Raw genomic sequence first — 26,917 nt, 5'->3', positions numbered from 1 at the left:
GAGACTTTGTAATTGAGGACCTGGATGAATTTAGACTCTCAGTCAACATGGACAGTCGAGCAGCACTCCTTCTGCTCGACCTATCTGCTGCTGTCAACAATGAATCACCAAATCTTACTTGATCATCTTAGTGGTCACTGTGTCCAAGGCACTCACTGCTCTGAACTGGTTTCAAACCTTCCTAGATACTTATAGCAAGAAGGTTCGGATTCTTCCTTCTCAAAATTGTGTGGTGCCCTCCCCCATAGCCCCCCACACTACCTACTATTATATAATCTCCATGTTTTACTGCTTTCTATCTTAATTCATTCTCTCAGCTACACATTTTTGTATGTTGAAGATAGCCAGCTTGTTTTGAAAATCAGAAACACTTTAAAGTAAGTGTAGCAAATTTACATCAGTGTGTGAGCTGTTATCTGCTGAAATTGAACAGAGACAAAAAAGAGTTCTAACTATACTACATTCCAAAAACCTACAACGTTATGAGCAAGCTCTAATGCGTTCATTTGGGGGTAGTGGACAAGCAAGGAAGCAATCACACGGAGTCAGAATTCTACTGATACTAAGAGGAAGGCAGTGGGACACCAAACCTGCTGTGCTAATATGAATCATCTCAGCTGAAAGACATTTCAGACTGGCTTGGGACACAGACAAGGAAGTTTGGGAGAGAAGCAGATAAAGTATTGTGTTACAGTTGCCACACCTTATCCAAAAGACCACTCTGGTAGACCACTGGATAAAGGAGAAACAAAGGTGATGGCCTCTAGATACCTAACCAGTTGGTGAGGCAACACTTCCAGTCTGGGAAGTAATAGAGATAAAGGAGAGATTCACAAGCATTCATCTCCCTTTCACATCTTGGTACAGTGACAGGATTAATACAATTCACTATGTTATTCAAAATGAGGGTAACTACCCAAAAACTGGGGACCTGTTTCATAAGGGGATGAATAAACTCTCCACTAAGATGAAGTTAAATATTGGGCTCCCAGCATCTGAAAGACATGGATACCTACAGATAAGCAACTAGATGCACTAGACAGTTACCAGACCAAACCAGAAGAGGACTGGGCACTTTTACGACACTACTACAGGAAAAGGAAGTTTAACAAATGCATAGAATTCTATCCACCTCCAGAACAGGGATTAAAAGGAAATTCATACAATATGTAAATAAGAGGGAACGATTTAAACAAAGAATGAAAAATGGTATGAGATACTCCTGAAAGCAAATAACTTTGCAAAACGTGCACATGGATATGAAATGATCCTCAAAATTCTACATGGGTGCGATTTGGAGCCCACTTCTCAAATACTTAGCATTAGACTTTAGAGAGTTAGCTTGTCAAGGGCATCATATCCTTAAAACCTAGAAGATCGGCAAACATAACTGTACACAGTATCTATTACTTTATAAAGGCAGTGCACTGGTTCAGGTGTAATGCAAAGCAAAAAAAAAAAATTCAAGTGGGGGAAGGGAAGGAGGACTGCATTTAGAAAAAGCAGTAAGTTTGTGTTGCTTTTGAATCAAAGCCATTTTGACAAGGTTGAAATGTCTGCCTTAAAGGTGCTAGGTTTATCTTCTGACAATAAAAACGATTGAAAATTGTAACAAAGGAATACTGCAAAGGATGCAATGGGAAAGAATGCACAGAAAAATATAGAGAAGAAGAGGATGAATGGAGAGGAGCTTAAGATGGTGTCCTGAATGGATGACCTGTGAAGAGTTTTGGTGGCATGGCATTTAATACTCAAGGCTTCTCCCTCGTTTCCGTCATTCCTCCATTCTGTAGACTAAAACCTTAAATTCGAAAAATAACAGTCATCTCTTCTATGAGGCTTTTGATCTTCTCGCAAACTGAAAATTAGATCCTAGAGTCTACCTTGGCTGATCTCAGCTGATTAAGTGTCCACCCTCCTTTTTAAAGCTCATCCTTTATTTGCTTTAAAGCAATCTTTGGGAAGTCCCAGCCCTAGAATAATTTGTGGAGGCACAGAGTAATCTGGCTTCAGTAAGCAGGATTTTTTTGGGATCTCAAATCTAGCAACCTACACTGATTTAAAGGTCATTTAAAGAAATAGTTTCTTTGCCTTTGAAGGCAATCATAGGGATTTAAGCTAGCACTGATGATTTAAGACAGTTTCTTTGATTGCTCAAGAAAAGATCAGGATAATTAATTTAACAATGAATGGAAATTGTATTAAATAGTTTAACCGACTTCTAAATCAAATATTGGATAGGTACATGTGAAAAATATTATACATGAAATTCAGAAGGCTTTGCCTCCGAACCAAGAATAATTCACACATAATTCTGGATGATTACAGACCTATGGGTGACTATTCTGAAAACCTTGTCCATTTGAATACAGGTCCAATTTCTACATGTTGGTCCCAAACCTGTAAAAATACATTTACAGATAAACACTTGGTATTTTTGTGCTTATACTTCCAATAGATTTAAAATAAAAAGTAAAGTCTTAAAATAAGGTCATAAGAAGTAGACTGTTATGTGAATAAATCCAGTATAATGGGGAGCTGGGCGGCCCACAATGGTAGAGTCCATCAAACTTTCAGCAAATGTTTATGGCCTCCAATCTTTAAAAGAGAGAACAATGGCCCTATAATGTCTTCTGGTTTATGTTGGACCCGACCCTTCTGAAGGGCTTTCACCAAAGTTTTTGCCTTCTTCCTTCTATTTTTCGGACCGGTTTTTGTTGGCTTTAGGACTCTGGCACTTTACAACTGCTAACCAGAGCTAACGTGCATATGCTCTCGGTCTAGAATGTATTGTAGCATATCTGATTTAATATAAGTCCTTAGTAAAGTTCACCATGTGCGCCCAGGGCCTGTCTATCAAATGCTACTAGTTGGCCTGCAGCACTGACACCCACACGAGTAGCCATGTAAACATGTCTCAGACCTGCCACTGAGGTGTCTGTGTTTACAGTTTTAAATTGCCATCTTGACCTGGCAAGTGTACCCACTTGCCAGGCCCAAACCTTCCCTTTTTCGACATGTAAGTCACCCTTAAGGTAGGCTCAAGGCAGCCCCATGGGCAGGGTGCCATGTGTTTAAAAGGAAAGACTTGTACTGGTGTGTTTTACATGTCCTAATAGCGAAATACTGGTAATTTCATTTTTCACTATTTCTATCTCTCCCTCAGGGTACATGGGGGATTGCCTTGAAATTATCTTTTAAGTTTAATTTCCCAGACAGAGATTTGGAGTTTGGTTTTTAAATTGCGTGTTTGAAAATGCCACTTTCAGAAGTGGGAATTTTCTTGCTTAACCATTCTGTGCCTCTGCCTGTCTGTAGTATCCACATCTGGGTGAGGAGGGCTGTTGGGCTCTTGTGCATTCACTCTAGACAGCCACACAAAGGGAGCAGAGGTGTGCCTTGCATATCAGGATGGCCCATCACAAGGCTGATGGGCCGTCCTGAATTAGATTGATTCCCGGAGTTTTCACTGATACCTGAATAGGGCTGTGCCTTTCAGCGAACAAAGCTGTCTCCACCCCTCCCCGCTGTAGTGTGTCTGGAGTCAGGTCAGGGAAAGGCAAGGTCTTGTGCACTACAAAGACTTTCCTTTAAAGTTTGCCTACTTCAAAGGCGGAAACTTGCATAAGTACTGGAGCTGTGACACTAGGACTTCAGAGCACTTCAGGACAAAAGGACATTCTGCCAGGATGAAGAACTGGATTCTGTAGGGGGGACTAACACTCTGTCTGTTGCATTGTTGAACTGGCCTACTGCTTGCCGTTTCTGTCCTAGGAGGGAAATACTGCTTCCAATGTTATCCAACAGCTTGTGTGTGCTTGCCTCCTGTTAAGAAGTCTCAGGGCCAAAAACTTCCCCTATCAGTGCCTAGGCTCTGCTGCTGAAAGCCCTGACTTGCCAAGTGGTGGCAACTCCGGTTCCTGGGGCCTTCGAAATAGAAACTGGTGATCTAAAGAAGAAAGTCCATGAATCGACTCAGCGCCCGTTTTTCTGATGTAAAACTGCTGTGTGGCTGGTAAATCAACACATCACCGCTGTGCGGCCAAAGAATCGATGCAATGCCTGCAGTGCGGCTGAAGAATCACTACAGGCCGAGTACCGAGCACTGTGTCACCGATGTCCATGGCACCCGCTCCAACTCCAGCAGTCCCTGCTTTGCGGCTGAACAAACGACATCACTTGCTTCGCGGCTGTGAAATCGACGCAGCGCCTGCTCTGCTGCATCTGGATTTTCGACGCATCATCCCTGGGCGCCGATCTCTTCATCAACGACACTCCACAGTCTGAAACTGAGGCCGCGTGTCCAAGAGGTCAATGCATCCCCTCCGCTGACAGAAAGGAACGGACGCATCACCTCCCCTGCTCTGCAGTAAGGAACCGTCGCATCACCTCGCCTGTGCTCCAGAAAGGAACTGACACCTCCCCGGGGAGTAAGGAACGGATGCATTTTCCAGCACCTCACTTCCCCCTGTTTCCGTCTTTGATTTTATGAATCCCAGGAACTTAGTGCTAAAAGTGACGCATCCTTAGATTACTATGGACTGAACTGAGATAACCTTTTAAAAGTGATAGCTTAACTTTTGTATTTTGCTTTTTTCCCCATTTTGTCCTTGTTTCATTCAGATAAATATTGACTATTTTTCTAAACTGGTGTGGACTCCTTTTCTAGTGTTTTTACTGGTTTACTGTGTGTGTATGTATGTACAAATACTCTACACATTGCCCCTGAGGTAAGCCTGACTGCTCGTGCCATGCAACTTAGGGGGTGAGCAGTGTGCCTCCTTACCCTGATTAGAGTTAGGGTTCCTACTTTGACAGGAAGCAAACCAATCCCAACTAGAAACCCCATTTCTAACAGTTTCTAAACCAGAGAGGTTAAGCTTGGCCCATGGACAGACTCCGTGAATATAATCTAGCTTTTTGTGCATTAATAGTGGAGCATGGACGGGAATCTGACAACATAATTTGAATGCAGTCATGTCTTGATTATTAATGCTACAAAAATCCAGAGCTCAGTAAACAGCAGCGCCTTAGTAAGTAGACGCAACAACAGTGAGACTGCCCAGTGAACGGATGCAAAACCAAGGGGGGAGATGTCAGTCTAGGGGTGATCTGATGACGGATCAGTGGAATTGGACTTAATCCTGTGAAGAACTATATTTTCCAGCCAAAAATAAGTTTTTTTTCTCTTTCAAGGAAACATCTGCTACCTCAATGTTTAATTTGGGTTCTCACTCTGAACCTTATTCTAGATGTAACATTTCACAGACTGGCCACTGTCCAGACCACCAACGTTGGGGATAGGAAACAATTAATTGTATTCTAGTATCAGCAGTTAACACTATTTTTATAATGCTGGGACCACTGTGCGAGATTGCTGTTCATAACTGCTGAAGGAGATCTTTAAAAGCAAAATGTTCTCAGCCTTTTTTTTTGTTTTAAACCAGCCCGTGTGTAGTACAGTTAACACGGTCAGACATAACAATGCCGAGCAACCAAACTTGTCAAACTCAGTTGAAAAAAATCTACAACATTAAAATTAAGAAATAGGACTACCATGCACAGCTATCTGGAAGGTCCTCCACACTAGGACAATGGAATACAGTGCTTTGTCAACTTTTTTTAAAATGTGGTAAACAATCTACAACTGAAAAGAAAGCACAAATGGGAAAGTAGGGCCTAAAAGAAGAGAAGGTGGATGTCACAGTTGAGATGAAGGACTAAGTGACAGACACGTTCGATAAGAGCAAGCAGGGAAGCAGGGCACAGTGGCCAAGCCCTAACATCCGGCATAAACAGGGAGGACAGCAAGTAAGGAAAACAGGAGACGTTTGATAACAAAAATAAATCAACAAAAAAATACCCATAGTAGGCACGGGCAGATGTGAAAGAAAGAGGGTCACAAGAAAAGAGGCAGTGGCCTGCCTTGTACAAAAAAGTAAGCTGCGTCAGAAGGGCAACTGCAGAAATAGGACAGTTGGTGTTTGGAACTTCACCATAAAGTCGAAGCCAAAATAGAAATCCAAAGTCCAGGCAACAAAAATAAGCATGACCCATCAAACAACATGGAGGATGGGTTTTGTGCGTTAGGACTCTCTGACCTCTGAAAGAATACAGAACTCAATGAAGGTCAATCACATATCCCTCCTCACCTCAGACTACAACTCTTGACCCTTGAGCCAAACAATCTCAAGTTAATTATACAAAGTCCAAGCACAGTACAAGATAAAGTCCCTCCAGATATAGTGACACGATACAATTGCATCTCTGACTAAATGACAACCATATCAAATAGAATTGACAACCTTGAAAAAAATGTATATTTATTTAGGAGGTTGTAACTGTATTGTAAATGTGTTAGTATAGCGCTTACAACCCCTAATGGGGCATTGAAGCACTTTTTTCTGCAAGTAGCACATTACTCCAAACCCCAACATTAGTAGTTAGTAGGCAAGTACAATTTCTTGTGCCTTAGTTGTGTTATGTTTGTGCTCTTGATTTCATGCGTGTTTAGTAGAGTTTGAATGTTTCTATCCACACATACAGACATCCATTATATATACACACAGAACATATGTAGTCATGGGTAGGTTTAATTGAAAAACATTTTAGAATAACATTGGTGCCGTTTGACAAACCTGCACACATTTTCAATTGTTTTTTTTTTAAAAAAAAGATTCATCAGATTTGATTCAGCGTGGCAAGTTTCATGTAGAGCAGTCAAGCAGGGGTCAAAAAAGTTAAAAAAAAGTGACACTTCCCTAATAACTCCCAGATGAAGCTTTTGACAGTGCTTCAGAAAAAAAAGATTAACAGAATTATTCAAATCTTGCCATAAAAGTAGAGCTTTACTTAGGACGTGCTTTTGATGGTTTCATTTACACACATTAATTTACAAGGAATTAGCATTAGAAGAGATATCTAATTTAGGGTTAGATCTACCTAGATTAGGAGATATATCGAATATCTGCATTGCTAAGAACTTAATAAAGACTGCAGTTAAATATACAGACATTCCAAAGCCTTGCCCAGTTATGATGTTTATTATGCTTTTTTATTTGTTTTGCAAGCTTATGAAATATAAAATAAAAGACTAGAAGAAAAAAGAAAAATACTGCAGGAGAACCGTGGCAACTACAATATAACTTGAAAAATTAACTGTGCACGAGGAGGTGATCCTGGAATGGAATTGTGCATAGTCTATCGGGATATTGCCATTTCATGATAACTGCCACATGTAGAAGCAGAGATGAATCTAAAAGTGGCACCCATCTTTGAATGATAGAACAATGAAAGACCATGCAAAGTACCAGTACAAGGATGGCCAGTTTAGAAGCAGTGGCTGGGTGGTATGTTACACAGAGCACAGGAAATTAAGGGCTTTCAGAAGTGGATGCTGCCAGGCGCTTTAAAAAGTGAGAGCCCCAAGATTAATGTTTGAGAAGCTGTCAATTGCACGACAAAAAAGGGATATAGAACTGAAAGGGGAGCTCTATAAGAAATAAAGGGAAACTAAAGGAACGGCCCATCACCCTGAAACTGAGGCACATATCTTCAGGCAAATATGTACAAGTGATCAGGAAAAATGTGTGTGTGGGAACAGCCAGATCCTAGAAAAAAAATTGCAAAGCCCCCCAAAAAATGCAAGGAAAGCACACCATTACAGCAGAAATTCACTCACCAACACTGGAACAGAAGTGGATATATCTTTCTAGGCAGGTGCGCACAAGCAAAATGCTGTTGCTTACTGTGAAGCAAGCTAATGCATGAAGTGGTCTGGTCTGTTTTTCCATACTCTATGCCGTTGTGTGCAGAAGCAAAACAGGAGTGGCACTCGAACATGCCAATATTTGAGGCGCGCTGATCCAAAACCACGATTCATATGTATGTACATAACATAGGTTTTCTTTTTAGAATTGATTTTGAATAGTAGAGATAGGGATGTAGTTAAAATCGTCACACCATTTCTATTACATTAAATTTACAATGTAACTGTGTACAACACAGAGTATTAAATCATTCAAACAAATAGATTATCACTTTATTTCCGGTCCCAAGAAAAACAACAAGTGCAGATATTTCCTCAGCTGGAAAAGGATTGCTGAAATGGGGTTAAATGAAAACTTTCTTTGAACGCATCCTGTTGTGGTCTCTTGCATTCTTCCAATGTGTATATTAAGTTCTTGGTGTGGACACAAATGGCAACCTAAACTCATCAAGGAGGGATCAGGAGTAGTACAGATGGATACGGCAAGGAGTCATCTAAAACATGTAGAACAATTCAGCAAAAATATAGAGATAAACAAATGCAAATACATTGGAAAATGGGAATAGCCAGTTTGTGTATTCGAAAATAATTGACTTACAAATAAAATCAATATTTCTATTTTAGAATACATTTGAGAATTGGAACTATATATCCCCTTTAAACTGAATAAGACACCTAATAAAATGTTCTAAACAGGTGTTTCTTTGCCTAGAATTTTCCAGGCTGCAAATTTCATCCAACAGATAAGTTGCCTACTGTGGTGGACAATGTTCACTTTAATTTACTCTGTAGCCAGACACACAGACAGCAAAAAGCTGTTATTTTGTCTTGCCGTCAAATAACAAGGAACTGATTCTGAGGAAGTCACATCTATATCAGAAAGACTTAAGGTTTACTCGTGGTACTTGACTACTTGATAGAAGACATCATTGAGATCACTGAGACTAGACCTGCAGTTCAATATTTCATTTATCGACAAAAATGAGCATGCTACACGAGCATCCCCTCCAACTAATTTTTGACAATGCTTGCAGTCACTCTTTCTTCTCAATGAAGCCCTTCTGCACTTGTTGCACACTTCCACAGCTCATCCAAAAATCAAAGCAATAGTTCTTCAACTTACAAAAATGTTTCTAGAAGTAGTTGGGATAAATTCACAATTTTTGTGCCAAAGAGAAGGTTTGTCACATCCTTCAAATGGTGTTCTTGATCACAAGCACCAACCTTTTACTAACCTTCCCTCTCAGAGATTTGGTACAAACAGTGTTTAATGAAATTGGTTAAAACTTGGTGTTTTAGAAAACCCAGGTTATGCCTGGCTATTTCAAAATACGATGGCGATGTGGGGTAGTTTTAAATAAGATTGAAGCTTGACTTGCTAGAGAAGGTCACCAAGATGGGTACTTTCAACAATGCATTCGATATGGATGGCGATTGGAACAGTCGACGATTTCACCCAGTAGTGATATTCAGCGATGCCTCAACTAGATCGGTGCGCAGCAAGAGAGCTCCAAGTCAACTGGCCGGAACAGGAGTTAAGCCACGCATGGCATTTGGCAGAACTTATGAGTCGATGTTTAGCTATGCCTCAACTATAGGTATTTAGAGAGCCTTGCCTCTTTGAAAGGGGAGGGGCTTGGCATTGAGGATGATGGCAAACAGGCAGTGGATGATTTAACTTGGTCAACATATAATCAGAGAGGGGCATCGGGGCTGAGATATACTATCTACAAGATATGTGTCTCACAACAGGTAGTCAATTGTAATGAGTATTCATGGTGCCATTACCACTTCTGCTTTTTCGGTTCTTTGGCAACACGTGCTACATTACAGCGACGTTTAAGTGTGCTTAATCAGCCAGAAGTTTTTTAGTAATTTGACAATACTTAAGATTTGCCTGTAGGAAATCTCACTTAATGCATTAGCTTCGAGTAGAGTCATGCGTTTCTTATGGAAATACAATTTCTGACTAGAAAGCAGTTTTAGATAACACTGAAAAAATGCAAAGGTGTGCATATTCAAGCCTTCACCCTCATCAAATACTCTAATACATGATTGCAATAAAATCTGCTTTAACATCACACAATACTGCGAAGATGTTCCAGAACAGTGCAGGTTTCTGTACTAACTTCACAATTAATCTGTGGTCACTTCTGCTTTTATTTTTTACCCTTCAAAAACCTAAACAAACAATCTGCTGCATATCCCAGACCTGGATAGAGGAGATAAAACTTGCTTCAGCTTGAAGTTCAGTCTTTTGGCAGATAGTGTTAAGGTCCACCTCAAACCAATACATTTTGTTTAATGAATCACAAAACATTTGCATTATTTATGTTTGGGAGGTTACACTGTTATATTGCACACAGTAACTCACTTAGAACAGGTTAGGTTAAGTGAGCATTGGCTGATACAGAGTTCAACCGTTTTCAGTGCTGCAACTTCAAGTGAGGAAGACTTTACTTTAATTGGTGGATGGGTTTTGATGCCCTTTTGCCTAACTAATACTTATGACTTCATTACTTATTCAAACAGGCTACAATAAGAGAATACCCATTAGATACAGCCAGGTCACAACCATTCAATCTTCAAATGGAGCACAATCCACTCCTGGAAGATAGGAAGGGTTTTAGTCCTGGAGAAAGCCCGGAAATACATGGAAGTACATCACGAGGGGCTGAACTATGTTGACCAACACAAGGTAGTAAGGGAGGAGCCCTAACAGTTGCCAGACACCCCACTCCTTTTGTTTAGAACCCTTTAATAAGGCAGGTATGATTAACTTAAGAAATCAAGCATTGCCTATCTTAATACAATTTTCACCCTCGTGCACTGGTTGCTGCCTGCTGACCGACAGGGGAGACTTGCAGAAAATCCCTCCCGCTTCTGCATTTCACGTCGCAACTCGCGGAACCCGCTCCGCGGGTCCCGCTTCGTTTTGTGAAGGAGTAATTAATTAAGGGGTGAGCAGAAGAAGTAAAGTATCCTGTGAGGGCTGCGAGCAGGCGGAGGCGGAGGCGCAGGACTACCTGTCCCAGGAGCGCCCGCCTGACCGCCCGCCCACAAGCAACACACCTGGGCGCTCTCCCTGCAGGATACGCCCCCCCCATCCTATCCCAGGCACTATAAAGCAGACAGAGCGTTCCCGCGGCGCGGGAGCGCGCGGGAGCAACCGGGAGAAGCCCGGGACAAGGGCGGGACCGTCTGTGGCCGTCCGTGGACGACCGGGGACGGGACGGGCCACCCCCCTTACACTTGGATCCTGTGACTTGTGAGGATAAGTAATAACTTATTATCCATTGTAACATATACTTTTTGCCTTTTGTTTGTGTTTAAACGGTGATCATGTCCACAAGGGGCAGCCGGAGCAAAACTGCAGCTGGAGGAGCAAAGGTGATTGGACCCATTGATAATTTTATTGCGAAAGCAAATGATACAATAGACCAGGGTATATCTTTATTAAATCGACGCGTTTCTTTAGAGTTGGCAGAAGCAAAAAGGTCATCACTGGGTCTGCTAGCCAATGCGAAAACACCCCATCGAGATCCTGGAATACTTAATCAACCTGCTGCCATAGTGGAGATACACAGCATGCCAAACACTGTTGATTTATCTGCTACTCAGTCATTATCTGAATTACAACTGAGTCTGGAGAAGTCACCAAATTTAGATCTGATGGAGGACTTTAACACACAATTAGATATTGTAACTGAGTCCATTCCATTGGTAAATCTTGCCAATGGTTTAGACCCAGTTGTGATAGAGGCATCGCAAGCCATCTTTAATATTGAAAATACCTCTATCGTGAATGATACATTAAACATAAATTTGGACCGTTCTGTTCCTAACCTTACTCCTGACATACCCATAGTTACCAGTAGTAATACTCTGGATGACTCAACTATCACTTCAAGAAATCTGAGAGGTCTGAGGGAGGGGGCTGTACAAAAATTACCGCCACAAAAGTTAGCTACAAATGTACCAAGTTCTAAGGGGAATCCTCAGGTTCAGAAAAAGCAGGGGAAGGATCAAGCAAAGAACAGCCTTAAAAAAGGGAGTAAAAAAGGAACTGCAGATCCTGTATGTGCTGGGGAAACGCCCAGCCTAGCCCTGTTGTGTAAAGATTGTACCTCCAACAGTCAATTAATAATGAAGGTTGGAGAACTTGTCACTGCTCATCTTGCGACCATAGATACACGACTGGGACTAATAGAAAAACAACTGAATGAATTAAGCACCATAATTAAAGGACCCCCAGCTAAACCCCTAAAACCTCCACCCCCTCCTCAGCAAAAAATTCCCCAGCCAACACCAAGAACTAATCCACCCCCTACTACTGCCATAACTAACTCTAAGGCACTCCCGATGGCTAAGAACTTGACAACAAAACCAATGGTGCAAACCCCAACTGCAAAACCCCAAGACAATAACAAAAATATTGCAGGGGATAATTCCACCATTGGTAAAGAAAAAGCCAAAGAGGCAAATAAGGGAAATGAGTGGCACAAAGGGAAGAATAAACGATTTGCAGCCAATCTACCCCCAGGTTCAAGCCCCTATGTTGTAGTGATGACAGGAGTACCTGAGACCCCCGATAATATAGATGAGCCATCTTGGTCGCTACTTAACAAGGTCACACACTGGCTGAATAATAATAGGCCTTTACCATCATACTATGTAAGTAAAATCCTGACAGTACGAAGAGTACCTTGGGTTGGCCACGAGAAAAAGAGAGTTCAAGGTGACTGTGTTATTATTAATTTCAATGACCCTCGCACAGTGGATTATATTTGTTCCTGGGTTAATGAGGGATATACCGAGGGCATTGAGACAAGGCACCTTTCATACTTCTACCCGCCAAGAGGAAATCCCAGACAACAATGCTATGATGATTATGATTGTGGTTTAGACGAAGGGTGGACCCAGGTAGGACAGAGAAACAACTGGGGAGAATGGGGGAGAAATAACCATAGGCAAAATAATAATAACAATCATTGGAATTTTCAAAGACCCCATTTAGCAAGGGATCCAACTTGGGGGTTCTCTACATCCAATAGATTCGATGCCTTCAATACTTTGGATATGGTAGACTGACTCCCATTACCACTCGAATTTCAAAATAACCCATTAGATGCCAGTGTTAGGGACAAAAATATCAACGAAGCTCAGGCAGGAAGCATACAAATAGATGAGATAAATGCCACACCAGTACAAGGATTGGTCAATGCATTGGGTGTGTTGGGGCAATTAGTGCTCTACGGAAAAGAAGAATGTGCCACACCCCATGATTTGGGAATACATGAAGGTAGTGAATACCCAAAGGAGCATAATAAGGAGTTTAAGATCATAAGCTGGAATGTTGCTGGATTACAGCAAAGGGTCTCTGATCCTGAATGGTTAAAGGTTATTTCCGAAAAGGATATAATATTATTCCAGGAAACTTGGGCGACAACAGCGGTGCATATAGAGGGTTTCCACTGCTATTGTATCAATGCCAGAAAGCCTGTCTTTGGCCGCCCAATTGGAGGTCTACTGACAGGGTTTAAGATAAGCATAGGAGGATCTATAAAATTGATTCATTCAAACAATCCAAATATCCAAATAATTGAGTATACTCGAAGGGTACCATACTATCTTATTAACTTTTATAATAACGATTTTAGCTCTACTCCGAATAGGAATTTTATTGAACTTTTCGGAGAACTATCTAAAATAGAGGAAAAGCTCCATTATCAAATAAGCACCAGGACAATATTGGCAGGAGATTTTAATGCCAAGTTTATAACATCAAAAACGAACAATGTACAAATAGATAGGGCATACAAACGGGGCAAAGAACTAGAATGCTTCCTTAATGAACACATCCTAATAGATATAATGGATGTTGACAAAAAGGAGCCACTTATCTATATTCCAACCTTTAGAGGAAGAGATTCTTCTAGTACAGTGGATTATATTTTCATGTCCTCTGACCTAATAGATAGAGTTAATAAGGTTGGCATCCTTGAAACTGCCTTTGGGGACCATAACGCTTTAGAGGTCAACATTGGCTTAGGCCCCACGAATGCCCTTGTTCGATCCCTGGGGGCAAGGGATATTACGGTTTCAACTAACAAATTGAGGTTAAAATGGCGGGGGGTAAATAGTAAACAAGTAACGGACACTATCACAAGCAACCATGGTCCGTTACTTGAATCATGTTCTCTGGATGATGGGAACCATTGCAGAATAGTAAAAGACTTTTCTAAACTCTGCATTACTATTAAATCCCTCTTAAGTGTCCCTATCAAACAAACCGCCCCTGAGCCAAGGTGGTTCGATCGTCACTGCTCGGCAGCAAATAAAGCTCTTCGTAGAGCTTTAAACTGTAAACCGAGAAGTAAAACAGATGTGAGGACCGCTAGAGTAAATTATAAAACAGCTACAAGCTCAAGGAAGGCTGCTCTACTAACTGAGCAATGGGAGGCACTAACAACTGCTGCCACCCTGGGGAGCAGCACTACCTTTTGGCCTGCCGTTAAAAAGATGCGGGATATGGGTAAGCAATTAACCCCGACCAGTTGTACCATAGCAAGCGAGCAATGGGAATTGCATTTTTCTAAAATATATGCCAGCCCTGGCGTGGTTTTAGAGGATTATACCCCAGGAACAGTGGAATCCCTAGAAATCACTGTGGGGGAAGTCATCGTGGCCATAAATCAGAGCCTTGGAAACAAGGCACCTGGGCCCGACGGCTTCCCAATAGACATAATTAAGCACAACCCAGAACTCTGGGGAAATATTTTTGTCAACCTTTTTAATAGTCTACCGTTTGCCCCAATACCCGCAACTTGGTCCACGAGCATAATAGTGCCTATTTATAAAAAGGGCGAAAGATCTGAGCCCGCAAATTATAGGCCTATTTCGCTCTTGGACAATACTTTAAAGATCCTGGGTAGGGTACTCTATAATAGAGTTAATGACTGGGCTGAGGAAATGGGGGTACTTGACCGTTGCCAAATGGGTTTTAGACGCAAGGTGGGAACCATCGAACAATGTTTAAATTTAAACCTTTTAATTAGCAAATATAATATTGCTAAGGCGTCTCCCATTTACTTGGCGTTTATGGACTTATCGTCCGCATTTGACCTGGTAAACAGGTCAAAATTGTGGGCGATTCTATTGTCGTATGGCCTGGACCCCCCCCTGGTACACTTCCTTGCCTATTTACACAAAGATACAAAGGCACAAGTACGGATTGACATGGAGGGTACACTCTCTGGTCCAATTAATGTAGAGAGGGGGGTGAGACAGGGGTGCGTTTTAGCACCCCTATTATTTATTATCTACATAAATGGCCTGAGAGACTCCTTAAAAAAGGCTACCCAAGATGTCCCTAAAATTAAAGGTCAGCAACTACCGTGCCTTTTATACGCGGATGACGCTGTGCTTATGGGATTAACACCCAACGCCCTACGGGCACTAGTCAGGGATTTTGCATCATATATGGGGAATTTGGATTTAAAAGTAAATTTTAAAAAATCATTCATCATGTCCTGTGGGCCGGGTGCTAAGCAATTAAATTCTATCACGATAGGAGCTGACAAGCTGCTCCTAACTAAAACATTCCCATACTTAGGTATGGTCTTTGCTGCGAACGGCCTGTGGAGTGGGCATATTGCCCACGCCACAGGCAAGTTATCAAAGGCCATAAACTCTATTTTATCTCTCCCCAAACCGAGGAAAGTTGGAGCAACTAAAGCAATTTTAAAGATTTATAGGCTCCAATGCATCCCAGTGGCAACTTATGGTGCCGAAATTTGGGGGTCGGTAAAAACCCCCTCAATACAAAGAGAAGAAAATCGGCTCTGTAGGAAGCTACTGGGGGCTCCCATTTCATCGTCAGGGTTTATCTGTCACTCGGAGCTGAATGCACCCTATATTAGTGACTTTATTGCAGCCAGGCCTGCATTATTTTGGCTAGCTATCTGGGTAAACGAATATGCTAGCCTAACACATGACATTTTGAGGGAATGTCTGGCTTGTGATAAATGGAATAAGATCCCATGGTTCCGTGGCATACAAGAGAGTCTGTCTAGTATAGACAGGGGCAACCTCTTTGAAAACCCATCTTGTATACAGAGGGCAGACAAAAAAGTAGTCCAACTTGAACTATATGCCAGTTACAGGGAAAAAAGATTGTCAGAAGAGATAAAGAAACAAACTGTTGTGTCCTATATTAACAATGGTCTATTAACCCAGCAGCTTCCGTTGTATTTGACTCTACCAATGTGCTACTGGGAAAGATCTCTATTGTTCAGACTGAAAGCAGGAACGGTAAAATTTTTACTTTGTTTTCCTCTGGGACACACTGTAGTTGACAAGACTCCGTGCCCCTGTGACGGAACCAGCAAACAAAATGATGTACATTTCTTCTTCATGTGTAAGTTTTATATGAAATACATTAAATGGTTTTTAGCACCATATTTTAAAAAATGTAGACCCATTTCCCTGAACCAGTCTTATTTGATGCTTTTAAGACTGGAGGATGATGAACTCATATTTCGGACAAGCTGTTTTTTAAAGGTTATTCTTAATGTACGTAGAAGTATGGAATACCCATGAATTATTAATGTCTATTGTTTCTTTCTTGCACTTTTGAAATGCGTGACGTAGTAAATGCACTAATAATGTACCTTATAGTGTCTATTGCACCTATTGTAACTGTAATTGTAAATGCCAATTGTTTTAAAGTGTGCTTTTATGGATTTTTGAAATCCGAATAAAGATTTTTGAATTGAATTGAATTGAATACAATTTTAATACCTTTCCACAGCCCTTACATTTTCACAAATTCTCCAACCACAAAAAAACTAGAATGCACTCTCAGTGAGCTAACCTTGCATCAATTTGGTGCAGGGGAAGGAGACCCCTGTGATGAAAAATGGCACCTAGTTTGGGTGAGAGGTACTGTTATTTTTTTAACAATAACCCAAAAGAAAAGTGAATAATGTTGAGCTCAGGAGACGAATGAGTAAAGAAATTCCTTTCACAAATTCAGAATGTCAGAGCATACATTGTGGGGTTGAACCGCAAGCCATTTGGAGGTGAGGAATTGGAGATGTGTCAGGCAGACATAATTAATTATATTTTTATTTTATTTATTTTTGAGTTTTACATAGCGCTACATAGACCTGGGGTTATCAGAGCGTTTTACAAGATGTGATCATAGGCTAATTCTAGATACTTATGTGGATACGTTTGGGTCAAACGCAGTCAAAGGAAGAATATACAAAACAGCGAGACCAGTCAAGAAAAGTACATACCGATGCAGCAATTAAGTTAATGACGTTAGTGCCAATGATGGGACTGACTGGGTAAGGAGAGGGTAACAAAAGAGTTTGTAGAGGCAAGGGCTTTAGGAAACATGGATGAAACTGTAGGAGTGCTGAAGTTGTTGTTAGAAAAAGAGGGGTTGCATCTGAGATCTTTGATGTGAGGAGCAGTGTTATTTTTAACTAATAGGCGGTTGAGTTTCTCTTCAAGTTGGAGGGCTAAAGAATTGAAACAAAGAATAACGGGATACAGATTATCAAAGTTCAAATTTATTAGATTAGCCTTACAATTAGTTTAAATGATTTGTTGTAGAGGGATTATGGATTTTTCACCCTGTTGGGTTATGGTGGGTAATGCTTATGAAACCTTGAACACTGTGTTAAGGTTATTCGAACATTAAGCAGGTTTGCCATTAGATTGTTAAGAAGGTCTGGCAAATAATTTCTATGAGGCTACTATTTTTTAGGCACTTTAGAAACAACGGTGCCCCTTAAACAGGTGATTGCGTGCAAAACCACAGGCGATTTCTGCAGAAGACTTGAAAACATTTTGAAAAGGTTGGAAGGGACCGCAGATGAACCTTCAAAACAGTACCAGTTTTGGAGTAAAGGCCTATGGTCAGTATGGTAGCTCCATAGTGGCCCATCCCTCCTGCCCAAGAAATTATGAAAATGATTTAACAAGGTCTCTAACATTCCTAGGCCCTTCCAGTAAGTTACGAGAGGACTTGCACACAATGACCAGGTGGCTTCTCCAGTGCCAACACCTCATCCCTAGTCTTATCCTTCGTATCAGTTACCGCCTCTTGTGGGCAACACCCCTAAAACAGATCCAACAAAACATGCCTGGCAAGTTCCCACCTCCAGCCCACCCCCTGTGAACCTCCTTTAAAAAACCCTTCTCTGTGGCCCCTAACAAATCTCAAACAAAGTCTGAGTGCTAGAAACCTAAGGCTCTGAGCATATAGCTGATCCCAGTGAGCTCAAGACAGTCAAGCTATTGGCAGCACAGACTTAGAGTTGTTCCATGAACTAGAAAGGATCAAGGGCTCTGGGGGTGTTGGGTAGACAATTACCATCTCAAACATACAAGGTAGATAATGGGGTTTTGTTGATGTCTTTTTACTAATAAAGTGAAAGAAAGCTGGGGGGAGTTAATAATGTAAAAACAGGCTTGAAGAGCATTTGAAGAATTGCTTATTGGGGTTTACACTGCTCCTTGTGAAATAGGTTAGTTTTGAAACAGAGACTGGCAAAGCCCAGGTAAATATTGGTGGGGCTGAAAGGAGTGATTGTTACTAATAGTTTGGATGAGGGGAAAGGGCTTGTCTCAATATTAGATGGAAGAAGAGAGAGAGGTGGACGTTTGGTTAGAATTTGTCTTTCCCAAAGAAGGATTTGCCAAATAAGGTAATTCTATTCAAACCCTCAGGCATTCAAAAACAAGAAAGAAGAATGCTGGACTATCAATAAAAATAATATTATTCTGTGTTTTAAGTAGCATTGGTAAAGATAATAGGTCACTCCCGTATAATACTAGGGCCAAGCTCTTTATAAAGCATTGTTTAAAAAAAGAAGCAAAAGAAAAATATTTCTAAATACTAGAGGACAAGAAAATATATCTTAATCCGGGAAACAGTGGTACAGGCCCCCAGGAGAAGAGACTTCTCCCTTCTGGTCACTCCAAGTAAACAAATTGCTGCAAAAGCTGCAAGAGTGAATGTGCAAACCTACTCCTCCCCCTGCGCTATAAATGCTGCCTGTGTGTGTCAAGTTCTGAACTTCCATGCAACATATGGAAAATGTAGGCGCTAAAAGAAAACTAAAGGTCTACTCCTTGGTAACAAATCGGTAATAATATACCTGTTGTACTTTTACAAATTAACTATGAGGCCTGAGGAGCACCACAGAGAAGCTGGACACCTGAGTGAGGAAGCAGGACATGGGGAAGTGTGAAAGAGCAAGAAAAACATATGTACACCCATGAATTACTCAACGAAAAAGAAAAAAGTAGTTCCCTTATGTAAGCCGTGGAAGGCTACAAATCATCCAATTGCAAGGAAGGCAAAGGAGGACCTATGCACCAAGGGAAGGACACATATAAGAGAGGAAGGAAAGCAAACGAAAAAGCGGCAAGCAAATGAGACTGACAAGCAATCCAGCAAACGATAAACAATGAGCTGACCCAAACCTACCCCCAACTGTTGGTACTATACCCAACAGGTTTGCCACAACAGATAGAGGTGAGCCCTAAAAAGACAAAGAAAAAAACCTAAATAACACTCAAAGGCAGGGAGCCAGCAAACAGTCTGGTCTGAAACTCACACTTTTAATAAAATTAAGTTTTGGTGTTGTAGTTTGCTTAGGACCCCAAAGTTCAGGCACCCCAGGCTTTCGGTCATGCTTTAAGAGACAGTTGTAGGATCCTGGCTTCTAATGGAATGGGTGGCTTGGAACCAAATAATCAGTAATCCTTCTTGTCTAACCCAGGAGATGACAAAAAAAAAGAAGAATGTGAAGGAATTAGCCCTAGGAAACATATCTGCCCCATTTGTGCATCTCATTTTAGCAGATTTTGCTTTAGTCAGAATAGTTTAGGCTTGCTCCAACAGAAAAGTTATTATCGGGTACTTCAACTGCTTACCTAGTACTATTCCATTGTGGTAGTGGATAAAAGAGTTTGGTCTTTGGAAATGAATTTGTCTGGATGCAGCGGAATTGTACTTCTAAATTTGGGTATTTTCTTGTTTTTGAAAATTGAAGACGAGGGATTCTGATAAAATTATCATTTGCTTTATTTTTCCCCCAGGTATAGGGCAGCAAATTTAATTTCCAAAGATATTGGCCAATTGCGCTTGCTGCTCTCAAACTGCCCCTCTAATGGATACCCTCACAATACACAGGAAGGGATATGGCTGAGGGCCAAAAGCATCAGGGATGTACAGCTCTTCAGGATATTCATGAAAAAAAGGCACGTCTGGATATTAAAGAATGAGGACTTTATGCCCAAGAGATAACTTTACCTAGTATTTTTACTCTTGCAACACGTTTTGCAAAAACAATATTAACCTCAAATTACTGTTCTCGCTTTGAATAAAAGATGAAGAAGCACAACCCTCTCCAAGCCTTGAGGACTGCAAATATTCCCATCTTCCAGATCCCACAGACCATAAAGGTTCACACAATAGGACATTTGTTCCAGGACCTTACATTCACACAGGAACAATTTGTTCAGAATGATGCAGAGGGTAGAAATTCATAGAGCATTGAACTTTTTCTTGTTCATCTAGCCTTTGATTTAGTGTCCAGTCAGAAGTTACTTTAGGTTTCTCTTTCACAGTCTTATGTTTTGTAGATCTTTTTTTGCATGACTTATCAGACAGCAACACACTCAATGAAATATATATATTCTTCAAGTATAGTAAATGAGGCAAAAAGTTTCACACAAAAATTGTGTTTTTACCAGGCTCAAGTTTGCCCCCTGAAATGTATTGGGAGTATAAGATCAATGAGATAAGAGACAATGTGCGAGAATGGCCAGGAGTCTGAAGAAAACAAATGATAATTGTGTCCAAAGTATATAGACACTGACCCTGTAGGGGGTATTTGGGGTGGATTAACCTCAATGTTCTGTTGGACTAGTTAAATGTGAAATTTGTAGGGTGCTTGTTTGGTTCCTGGACCATGCTAATGTTTAATATGATGAGAAATATTTTGAGTAATGCCATGGACCTTAAAAATGCCATAATGTTGAGTTGTTGTTTTTCTTTTTTTCCTTTACGAGCGAGTTTAATAAACATTTTTTAAATGTGGTTTTGCTGTTACTACAATGTGTTGGCTAGGAGAATGACCACAGGTTGTAAGGTCCATTTCCTACAGTCTTTCTCATATCTCAATTAATTTTTCTCTCTCTCCTTGTTTCATCACAAAGTCTCTTTCATTCAGAATATATTGGATAGTCTCATTCAAACATTCCCATCTAAAGCATTTTACTGTCACATTCCTATGTATGTACCATCAATGCGTAATGCTATCATACTTATAAGCCGCCACTGGCCCCGCAGCTGCACCCAAATCTCCAAAACGTGTTAAGACTACTCTGAAGTGAGCATACCTTGGACCAAGTGGCAGAGGAAGTAAACAGACATTTTGTGTATGGTTCTCCTATAGTAATCAAGGAGGCATCAGCTGAATCTCTAAGCTGTTGCACAACAGACAGCACAAGTTACTGTACATATCTGATAGACCACACAATAGAAAATGTCACAAATACAAGTGTCTGCAGAGCGGGACCCATCACACACTAGCGCCCCATACACAACAGGAACCACTTACGAGAGGGCAATGATAAAGTTGATGTCTACTTCCAAGTGACACCAGGGACATCTGAAACTTCCTTTTCCTTGCCGAGAGCATATCATTGAACTTCTTGTGGCAAATAAAGTGTTCTAGATATGTTCCCAGACACCACTGACTTTATGAGGCACATTTGTGGGACAAAAATCGTTATTTGTTTACAGGAGATAGTCAAAACCATCCAAAATGACATTTCGTAAGAATGCAGATATCAAACTCGAGGTACCTAATAAGTAATGGTACATGGAGCTCTCCCAGCTCTTTAACTCCAAACATCCCCAAGAGCTCCTTTCCAAATGAAAATCATTAGCTGCATGCTAAAACACTGTGGATGGTGGATGAGCTTTAATTTGGAAATGGACTTGACCTGCAAGGTGACATTTTGAACAGCGCTGCAGCACTAACTTCCTGCAATGGAGAAAATGTGTAATCTCAGAACTAGAGAACAACTCTTACAGCTGCTCAACAGATTAAAAAGCATCAATTCACGAAGATGCATTTCACAATAATATTCATTATATTTAAAATCTGTATTTACTTTTTATCTTTTGCTGCAGAAACATTTCTGGATATCATAGAACACAACTCAGTTAAACCTTTATGTCAAGTCATTCCTCATAAAAATACGCCAATTGACAAAATTGCAAGCAGTTTAACAAATCCCATGCCAGGTATTAATTGCCTCAAAATAAGGCTCCGACAGGAGGAAACACGGTCTTGTGTTCCCGTTATATTCCCACTGTTTCTGGTCATTCATTTCTTGTATTTTTTTAATTCTGTATATATAAGTAGAACTGTAAATCAGTTCTTCAACAACAGAACAGGTCTGGCTGAATTTAACAATTCTAGTTCAAAACTGTCAGATTTGGACTTGCAATCCAGAACACAGGTAAAGTCGTCTGTGGGCTGACAGAGTGGTCTGCTTAGAGAGAATGATGTAGCTTGCTAAACTTTCAGGCTTAAAGAAGCCCTGACAAAGAAGCACACAATATTGTCATATGCACATAGATTAACAGTCTTACAATCACTTTATGCACATCCGAATGAAATGCTTTCTTACAGAATATTTTACTTTTCAAAGTGTTTTTAATGTTGTATTAATGATGTTTTAACCTTTTCTATCCACCTTTATCTTGGTCTTGCTACTTTTAATGTACTTTTTATATTGTAGTCAATGTATAGTGTTTGCATATTTTGCGTCTGCGGCACAATAATCACTTTATGTACCATTAAGTGCAATATCATGTTCTCATTCACCCATACTTTTGGTTGTGTTGCTGCTATTGTGCTCTTATATAATGTTTTTGCCTTTTAGTGTTTGCAAAGTTTGCACTAGTGTCAAGATAGTCATTTTACGTACCATTAAGTGCAACACCCTCTAGCCTACTGGGAAACTGCTTAACACAGAATTTTAAATGTTGGACATTTTACATGTTAGCTTCGCCCACTATTAGGGTAACTTCTATGTACTTCCGAACTCAAAATAGCATTTTAGGATATCCTTTTTATCTGTATTTTAGAGCACACATGCATTCCAAGATTTTACGTGGACCTCCTCGGAGTTCTGCAACATAAAAAAAATAAAACTTGAAACATACATTAATAGTTATCAATGTAATGTTAATTGACACTGTGTCAGACCCTCATGTACTATCATAATTCAGGAGCTGCTCTAAAATCCTTTGCATTTTAGTAAATATTAAGGAAATGGTGATCTATAATGCACCATTGGGTCCTATTTTTACCCAAAAAAATGTGGGCCAGAGATCCCACTCAAGTGCTGTTGGCAACGTTGGACATGTTCGCATCACACATTTGGCTGGAGTAACTCGGTGCATGTACAAAAACAGTTTGCAGGCCTGCTTGTGGTCGAGTCTTGGTCCAGCAGACAACTGACTAACTAGTCAAAAGGGGCAGGGGTATCCCAGAGTAAAATATTTAGTTACTGGCAGACAGTAAGGGAGTTCTCTTCTACAGAAGGCCAAACAAAGGCATTTTGGTAACGCTCTGTTCAACTGTGAGCGTTTCAATTTTTCGGAATACTTACAGAAATCATATAAATTAAGACAAAATAAAGCATGTGAAATTCTATAAAAACCAAATAATTTGGCTAATACACTACAGCTGTCCACAAATCCACTAAACAACTAGGAAATAAAAGTGGCTTCAACTTATACACGAAAATTTGAGACAGTCTATAACTGAGCAGTAACATTAGTAAACAACTCGACACTTCAAGAATCCCATTGGTTCCTGCGGTCTGTATCGTTCTACCTGCTCTAAATGCAAAATCAATTCATTTGAACAATAATATACATTTAAGTGACATTTTAACAAACCCAGTTTTGCCAAATGCAAGTCCATTCAGGGAGTTCAGGCTATGTCCACTAAATAAATATTCAAGTCCCCGTGCTCGCCGGCCGGCATACAATAAACCAAGTAAAAACGACTAAATTCAAAACCTTATTCCCAAAGCACTATAAAAACAAATCATTTGTGTCTAACTGAAAGCAAAAGTAACACAAAGCTAGCAGATCGCACGTTAAACCACGTCATATTAAATGCTCCACGAGATACTTTATGTATGAACTGGGTCACAATGGCAGACATTTCTGTACAAGTGAGATAGGCAACGTTGGGCTTCTAGGGCCTACGGTGACTGCACAGGAAGCACCACACACACTACACGGGGAAAGTGAAACAGGTTTGTTGTCCCTATTGGCGTGCAGACAAGAGAAATCGTATCTCATTATACACATTAGTTAAGAGCTGCTTAAATTCCTCCTTGCTAGCTCTAGTGGGACACAGAACAATATATGCCATCCACTTCTAGTTCACAGGGCATTAAATGATGATAGACGCCTTCTCAATTAAATTGCATGAATCCAGTTACTGCCTACATGGGGCGGCTGGGCTCCCCGCCGTGTTTGGCTGCTGCCTCTAGAAATGGATGGAGCAGGTACTTTTCCCTTCGTAGGTCGAAGACACAAACATTATTGAGAGAAAACCATGAACACTGTACCAATAGCGACAGGCCAGAAGCCTGTGGGGAGCGGTGTGGACTGCATGACCTCTACGGTAAAGGAGAGAGGAGGGATGTTTGGCACACATGACTGTTGTGAAGAAGGGACAACGTGGCAGCCTGTGGGGAGCGGTGTGGACTGCATGACCTCTACGGTAAAGGAGAGAGGAGGGATGTTTGGCACACATGGATGCTGTGAAGAAGGGACAACGTGGCAGTCTGCAGGGATTCTAGATTCCAACAAGACTACAGTGAGAACGCTATGGTGTGCGGCATGCAGCGCAAGCGTGGCTTGATTATAATAGGAGATACGTGCACCTGGGCTTCCATGGCTGCCCTGGACAGGAGTCGTGCGTGCTGAGAGCCCTGCTCACAGCATCTCCGGGAGCAGCCGCCCACTGCCTGCCAAACAGCAGGTTCTCGCAGCTATTATTAGCCCGGGACGGGAAACTGATGAAACATTTACTATCACCGGCCTCGAGTCTCCCCTTACCATCCACATCCGATCCATTAAATAGAAAGTGTGTGTGTGCGTGGGGGGCGGCGGCCAGACGTGCCTGTGTTTACATGGCAGCCCAGCCTCCCTCTGCTCCTGCAGAGCGGCAGCATCCCCTGGCTCCGACCAAGCGCCTGGCTGTTCCAGGCCACGGGGTGGTCCTCCCCCCTACTACCAAATATCGCTCCCTCCCCAAGCACGTTATAATTTGTAAACACACGCGAATGCATACGCAGCAATGCCGGTGCTGTCCAACTAGGCCAGAAAATGCAGCCCAGCCCACTTGAATGGGCTGTGAAGGGGAGGGGGCTGTCTGGCTGCAGGAGATGCAAGCACCTCATTCATGCACAGCCGGGAGGGCCCTGCGTGGTACCCCAAGAAGAGCACACACTATGCACGGTTACCATCACTGCAAAAGCCTCCTCCCACCTTTCTAGACAGTTACCTGCGACAGGAACGGAAAGGAGGGGTGCCGGGGAGGAGGAGAGGCGGCGGCTGCTTTTCCCCTCCCTCCCCTGGCCCCTCTGTCTGGCAGGAGCGGCTCAGGTCAGAGAGGCATGGGCGCCGCGCATCCTGGTGGTGGGGGTCTCCTCCGGACCTGTCACTGCGCAGACGGCGGCCGCATCCTCCTCCGCCTCCCTCCTGGTCCCCCTGAGCCGCCGGGCGGGGCCGCGCGCGCCTCTCTCCCCGCGCCACAGCCACCGCCGCCGCCGGGCTTGTTGACTTTCAGGAAAACTCCTGACGTCACGGGCCGCCGGAGAGGCTTTTCCTGCCGCCCCCTCTCGGCGCTCCTCCCGTGCACCGTGGCCGCCCTGCCCGTAGCCCCCTCCTCCCGCAAGCATCGCGAGAGCGAGCGCTGCTCCACCGCATCCTACAACAGTCCTAGCCAGCAGCTTCCTCTTTATTTTAGGAAATATTCTCTTTCCTTCCTCTTCTTTTCGGATGTTTTTCTCTCTTCATAAACACATTGGGCAATTGGGCTGTTGCCGCCACTAGCAATTCCCTCTCCCTCCCTTCTGTGACAGGTCTCACCTTTCTCTCACCCTCCCTTCCCGCAGCGGGTCCCATAACGGAGTCCCAAGGCAGCTATAACGATGTTTTATTGGCGTGGGCTGCAGACACAGGCATTTCCAGAACTGTCTCGTAAATGGGGTTTCCCTGATATAACACGTGAAGTAGTAGTTACCCGAATGATCGGGAAAAAAACATTTCCACATGTTGTGAGTCATACAAATGATCCCACTTCCTACACAATGTATCATTCTGTTACGAAATAACGTTAGATTTTTTCTAACCAGGGCAAACGTTTTTCGGCCCTTGCCGTACACAAGAAGAGGACCGTTTAAGCCAACATTTTATTTTTTCAAGTTCTCTTCCCGCCATCGGTCGTAAAAGATTCTTCATTTCTTGTAGGTTAATGATTCATCCATTATTCCTCTCACTTTTGCTAATTCCTCTTGGGCGAACCCAACTGTTATAATACAGCATAGCAATTATTTACAAGTAGGTAAGGGAAGGCCCTGGGTGTGTGACGTTTTACATTTTTTTCGTTATTTTATGAGAAGGCAATATTGGGGCTTGCTTGTATGACTCGAGCCTGAGCCAGCTCTTATGCCCAGAGGAAATAAGCTTTTTTTGTGTGAGGAGTTACAACCACTTAGCATTCTTTTGTCACGTTAATTGATTGTCGTCAAATGTATATGGCAGAAATTAGTTCTCAACATATCCCCATTAATGGTTAGTTTCATTCGAGGTAAAAAGTCTGTAATGGATTGTAGCTGAAGTTGATTAATGTGTGCATTTATTGCAGGAAGGTATTTCTTCTATGCCACCTGGTTTGTTGAAGAGCCAAAACAAGGTACAGTTATTTAAGAATATTGAATTATTTTTTCAAAAAGTATCTTCAGTAGAAGGGTTACAGCCAAACAATATTAGAGTAACAGTCAGCAAGCGTTTTGCCTTGT

At 41.7% G+C, this 26,917-nt stretch overlaps 1 protein-coding gene across 1 annotated transcript in view; it reads right to left on the bottom strand.

Annotated features, from left to right (window-relative positions):
• Positions 1 to 25,693, bottom strand: part of AKT3 (AKT serine/threonine kinase 3) — a 1,006,792-nt gene extending 981,099 nt beyond the window's left edge. Inside the window, exon 1 of the mRNA XM_086926847.1 lies at positions 25,399 to 25,693. The gene's annotated coding sequence lies outside the window, so the exon portion shown is untranslated. The remainder of the gene's footprint in view (positions 1 to 25,398) is intronic.
• Positions 25,694 to 26,917: the final 1,224 nt, after the last annotated feature.

The sequence above is a fragment of the Lissotriton vulgaris genome, chromosome 6 (genome assembly GCF_964263255.1).
Source record: "Lissotriton vulgaris chromosome 6, aLisVul1.2, whole genome shotgun sequence".
NCBI classification, from domain to species: Eukaryota; Metazoa; Chordata; class Amphibia; order Caudata; family Salamandridae; genus Lissotriton; species Lissotriton vulgaris.
The sequence above is the reverse complement of the archived record's forward strand: the minus strand, read 5'-3'. Positions and strand labels throughout refer to the sequence as shown.